The 6221-nt window shown below is 34.0% G+C and overlaps 1 pseudogene; it reads left to right on the top strand.

The window, feature by feature from the left end:
* Window positions 1-2449: 2449 nt before the first annotated feature.
* On the top strand, window positions 2450-3870 carry LOC118555898 (splicing factor 3A subunit 3 pseudogene; annotated as a pseudogene).
* Window positions 3871-6221: the final 2351 nt, after the last annotated feature.

Here is a 6221-nt window from a genome sequence, read left to right as displayed (position 1 = left end):
TTTTGTGTTCTAAACACTTGTCAGTTTCTGAGAGAATTGTGGAAGTCTCTGAATATATTTTGAATTTTTCTATTTCTCTTTATTTTCAAACTCTTTTATTAAAAGCGTATATATTTGGTGTTGTATAATACTTTTATTAACTTAATTGACCCTTTTGTTGTTATGAAATATCCCTTTATGTCCATTATAACACTCTTTGTTATGAATTCTAATTTGAATAATATTAATATAGACATTCTTGATTTTATATAATCAGTGTCTGCATGGCATAGCTTTATCTATCCTTTGAATTTAGCGTATAGGTGAATATTATTCTTTTCCACAGTCTCACAATCTCTGCATTCTAAATAATGTGCTTCATCTCTTTGTATTCAAATTGATAAATGGCACAGTTAGGCTTATATTCACCAGATTGAATCTTTTTGTCTTTCTTTAGAGTATTGACTTTTGTTTTGTTAAGTCATTTTTTTTTTCTTAATTTATGGATCAGTTTTACTCTTTCAAAGTTCGTTTATAGGTGGATTTTATTTTATTTTATTCTCTATGTTATGTTATTTTGACTGGAGGCCAAACCTAATGACCTCATTTTCACTTGATTATCTATGTAAAGACCTTAGAGATCTATAAGTTGGTCATATTTTGAGGTACTGGAGGTTAGGACTTAAATGACCTGTGAGGGGAAACAATTTAACCCATGAAAACTGAGTATAACAGATGTATATCCAGTAATATAAAGAAATGAATACGTGAGAATTGATTCAACAGAGCATATCCCAGATGTTCTAGTTCTTAACAAATCATCAAAGGAGATAAAAATTTCCAAACTGAAATATTTATTCAATGGTATGTAAATTTTAAAATACATCATACCTCAGCATAAACGTGAGGAAGATAAGGGAATATTATTACAGGACACAGAAGAGTAATGACAGTATGCTCTAATCAGATGTTACTGTAGTATATTGGTTTTGGAAAGTTCTACAAAGTACTCTTTTAGAGAATATAGGAGATTAAAATATTAACAAGGCCCACATTCTGGCTTCATAGAGTTTGTGTTGTTTATTGTAGCACAGGTACACCCTACTTTTAGTAATAATTATTATATGAATAAAAATAAGAAAAATGATAAACATTTATAGTCATAGGCCTAATCTCAGTCAAATCAAAGTAACCAGGTCTCAATCTGAATTTATTCATGATCTGAAATTTCTTATGGTTTCATCTTGCAATATTTTATCATGATTGATTTTGAAATTGTAATTATGTTTTTATAAAATGCACAAAAAGTTGTCATTATTTTATCTACCATACTTTGAGGGTACAATGATCTCAGAAAGAACTCCATGAAAGTATTGTCCCTTGGGTGTATATGGTAAACCTATGATGGAAAGATAAGAATGATGAATTTCTTAGCTATTTCATGTAGTGATTACTTGAATATCTATTGCTTATATTAGATCTTATTCCATGATTGATAATGTTCCTGCATAGTACTGAGTAACACTTTTTTTCTGTTCAAAAAATATTTCTTTCCAACTTATTTTCTGTGCATGCTATAGACAGTGAAAATGCTAGAACCACCTTAGGTTTGTTTTAAACTTTTTGTTTAATATATATGATATTTGTTATTTAGCCAAAGATTTTAAAATTCTATCTACTTCCTTTATTAAACTTCAGTTACTTCCGATAAGGATAATAGATGTCTCTTTTGTATTTAATATAAAGCACACATACTTCACTTAAAACAAAATCTATTTTCTGTCTGGAATCCTAAGATTGTATGCTAAATTCTTACCTCTAAACCATTCTGTGTTGTACCATTTTTACATATTATCTTTATCCTATTTTCTAACTAAAACTCTTTCTTGGGAATACATTTGTATTTTTGAAACCTTGATAATTTTTTCCTTAGCTTCTTGGAAAGAGAATCCTAAAAGGAGTTTAAAAATAAAATGTTTACATATTCCATTTTACATGAAGTGTTCTAAAAACTTTTTTTATCACTTTAAAATTTAAAAAAATAAAAAATAAAAGCTTTTATTTTAGAGCAGAGTGTATAACTACACACACACACACACACACACACACACAACTGTGTTCTGTAAAGGCCACATAAGCAAATTAAAAGGGGCTGTGATAAGAATATTTTAGATTTTTAGTGGTTGTACTAAACTTTGTTCTTCAGTTATGGATGCAGTATCTCTTTTAGCTTAAACTTTGGTGTGGAGTTGGATCTCCTTGACACTTGGTCCATGTACTTGACCTTTTCTTCCATAATAAATTTCCTTCAAAGTTTTAGGTATCAAATTGGATGATTCTGATGGTTTCTAAGCATATCCGGTCTAAACCTGCATTCACTGACTGTAGATTTATATGTAAGATGAATTTATATGCACTGAGATCACTGTAAGACATTCTTGGGATAAATTATATTTACTACCTGATCCCCATGACCCCTAAGCCTAACCAGCAGACCTGCACACGGGCCATGCAAGAGCGGTATTTGGGAGTCAGTAGGAAACTGTGGGATTTGTATGATGTAAGAATGGATTAGGAAAGGAAGAACTCAATGCCATTTTAAGACCCAACAAATTTGCCGAATTTTATAGTAGACTCAAGCAAATAAAGGAATTCCACCAGAAACACCCAAATGAGATCTGTGTGCCAATGTCAGTGGAATTTGAGGAGCTTCTGAAAGTTTGAGAGAATCCAAGAGAACAGGCATGGAACTTGGTGGAGTTCACAGATGAAGAGGGATATGGTCGTTACTTAGATGTCCATGACTGTTAACCTCAAATACATTAACCTGAAGGCCTCGGGAGAAGCTGGATTATATCACATACTTGTCATCTTTGACCAGTTATTTGACATTTCTACAGAAAGGAAGGATGTCAAATATAAAAGATACCTGGAAATGCTGCTTGACTACCTTCAAGATTACACAGATCGAGTGAAGCTGCTCCAAGATCAGAATGGATTTTTAGGAAGATTCATAATAAGTTTGAGAAGTGGGAGAATGATATCTTTCCTGGATGGCCAAAAGAGACAAGGGGAGCCCTGACCCATGCAGGAGGCCATCTTGACCTGTCTGCATTCTCTTCTTAGGAGGAGTTGGCTTCCCTTGGTCTGTACAGATTGAAATCTGCTCTCTTAGCTTTAGGCCTGAAGTGAGGTGGGACCCTAGAAGAGTGAGCCCAGAGGCTATTCAGCACCTAAGGAAAGTCCCTGGAGTCACTTGACACCTCCCTGCTTGCCAAAAATCCCAAGTCAAAAGTCAAATGAGACACTGAGAGGAACAAAGACATTGCCTTCCTAGAAGCCTTTATCTGTGAATATGTAGAGATTTGGGGGGAACAGCATCATCTCCCTCATGAAAATGTACATGGATAAGGGAAAAATGAGAAGTAGAAAAGTAGAGAAGTATAAGCAGGTCAGTGAGAGTGAAGGTGAAGATGAGGAGAATGAGATCATTTACAACCCCAGAAACCTGCCCTTTGGCTGGGATGGCAAACCCATTCCCTACTGTATAGATATAAGCTTCATGGTCTAAACTACAACTGTGAAATTTGTGGAAATTACACCTACTGAGTTCTGGAAGCCTTCCAGTAGCACTGTACTGAATGGCCATGCTCATGGCATGAGGTGTTTGGGTATCCCAAACACTGCCCAATTTGCTAATGTGAAGATGCTGTCTCCCTGTGGGCCAAGCTGAAACTTCAGAAGTCATCGGAACAATGGCATCCTGACACTGACGAAGAATATGAAGACTCCAGTGGGAATGTTGTGAATAAGAAGACCACTGAGGTCTCTCTGGAAAAAGGATTATGGAAGTGCCATTCTTTTATTCATTTCACATTTTCTTACAACTAACTACTATGTGCCTGTAACAAAGTTACATGCAAATACAAAGTATTATCTTTAAGGAACTTCAGAAGAGAAGACCAAATTAGGATGTAATATGATAAACATTAAACAATAACAACAACAAAAATGATCAACCAAGAAAAATATTGTTTGTGTCTTTGGAGAAAATATCAATAACAGATTTACACTGAATATGACATTTATTCTAGATTGTAAGTGATAAAGGAGATATTAATGAGGAGAGTAAGATGATTCAATGTAACTAGAGCATGTGCTGTGTACGAATGTATAGAAATTAGAGAGCTACAACCAAATTGAATATTCTTTGAATATGTAAATACTTCCCATGTAGTGTCTATGATACCAACTTTTATTACATACTGTGAATATAACCAGCTGCAAGTAATAGAAGGTAAATTTTTAGTGGACTAAATGGATAAGGGATTTATTTTATATCTCATATCACAGTAAAGGCATATGGAAGCTGGAACTGGATGCTGTCAATACTCTTTTTAACAAACCAGTTTCTTTCTGTCTTTCCATTCTGCCAATCTTAGAATATGGACTTTTTTCTTCATTTGTGTTGTCTTGTGAACATACTGAAGCCTGCTACATCTATACTTTATTCAAGAAAAGACAGGAAAAAAAACAACATAAGAACAGTGCCAGATACACATACAACATTTTATGAAATATGATTAACAGTAAAATAGTTTTTATTCTCCCCTGACTTTAATTTAGAATCATTGGTGTTGTCTCAACCCCAAGTTATCTTACAAATGTTTTCCCCATTTACTTGGCAGTATTCTACTTACATTTCATTGGTTAAACAGAACAGCCATGCTAGCTGCAGAGAACTTGGTAAATCATTATATAGCTGGGCACACTGCTGTCCCAACAAAGATAGGAAGAAAGGACAGTGGATATTGGATAAGAATTATGCTATGCTTCAATTTTTGCTAACAAATCTATGAGCTTGTTGAAAGTATCAAAAGTGATTTTCTCTCAATAAGACAATTTCCTTGTCTTTTAATGAATTCTTCCTTTGACTTCATGGCTCTACCCTCAATTATGGATTATAGCAGCTTGTTTAATATGTGAGACTCACTGCTCTGTAATTCAGAGGATTCAAGTTAAATCTCTTTTTATAGACAGAAACAATATTGATGAATTGTCCATCCTTCAGTTCAATGTGCATTCTAAATGCCAGGTTATAAATTTAAAACAACAGGCATTCAATTTCAATTAAATTATTTAAAAATCCTTGACTCCTCTATGAAATCTCCATTACATATTTATATATTTTTTGCTAATCAGATCTGCTAATCAGATCTGTAGCTGTGCTAGTTATTGGTTTCAAACTGCCTCTTTCAACAATGAAGAGCAAGATTAAACCTTCTCACCTATTGTCTTTGCATTTAAAAAAAAATCTGGTAAATCTGTGAACAATAAAAATAATATTTTAAAAAAATGCCCCCATTTTTTATATCACTCAATTATCAGTAAAATATCTTCAGCATTAGAAACACATGTGAAGGGCGCCTGGGTGGCTCAGTCGGTTAATCGACTGCCTTCGGCTCAGGTCATGATCCTGGAGTCCCGGGATCGAGTCCCGCATCGGGCTCCCTGCTCGGCAGGGAGTCTGCTTCTCCCTCTGACCCTCCCCCCTCTCATGCTCTCTCTCTCTCATTCTCTCTCTCAAATAAATAAATAAAAATATTAAAAAAAAAAAGAAACACATGTGAAACACTTGTACTGTAAATCATATGCCTCTACTACCATGCTAAAATGACATGTATCTTATAAAAAAAACAGAATAAGAAAAAAAATTAATGGAATTTCCATACTAAGCTAATATACACTAATAAAGAGTTTATCACTATTAAGAGGAAGGTGAGTTTTTAAAGTCTTTTTTCCAGTGGTACCTCAGTGGCTCAGTTAGTGAGCAGCCAACTCCTGATTTCATCTCTGATAATGATCTCAGGGTTGTGAGACTGAGCCCTGTGTTCTCTCCACTGCATGTGGGGCCTGCTTATAATTCTCTTTCTCCCTCTCCCTCTGCCCTTTCTCCACCCTGTGTGCATGTGCTCGCTCTCTCTCTCTCTAAAAATAAATAAATAAATAAATAAATAAATAAATAAATAAATAAATTTAAAATGTAATAGTCTTCCGATATTAAGTTTGTATTGCTTTATTGTTAAATATGTAGTCACTATTTCTCCCTTGCCATGAGCTGACAGAGAATATACATGTAAGTGTAGAAACTTGCCTCTTTATTTGCTTGTTGTTTGTTGTGTTTTCATTCTTAGTGTTCTTAGTCATTATTTCTTCAAATAATCCTTTTAAATTTATGTAAG

This window comes from Halichoerus grypus, chromosome 3 (assembly GCF_964656455.1).
Source record: "Halichoerus grypus chromosome 3, mHalGry1.hap1.1, whole genome shotgun sequence".
Taxonomy (NCBI): domain Eukaryota; kingdom Metazoa; phylum Chordata; class Mammalia; order Carnivora; family Phocidae; genus Halichoerus; species Halichoerus grypus.
This window is presented reverse-complemented; position numbering and strand designations above follow the sequence as displayed.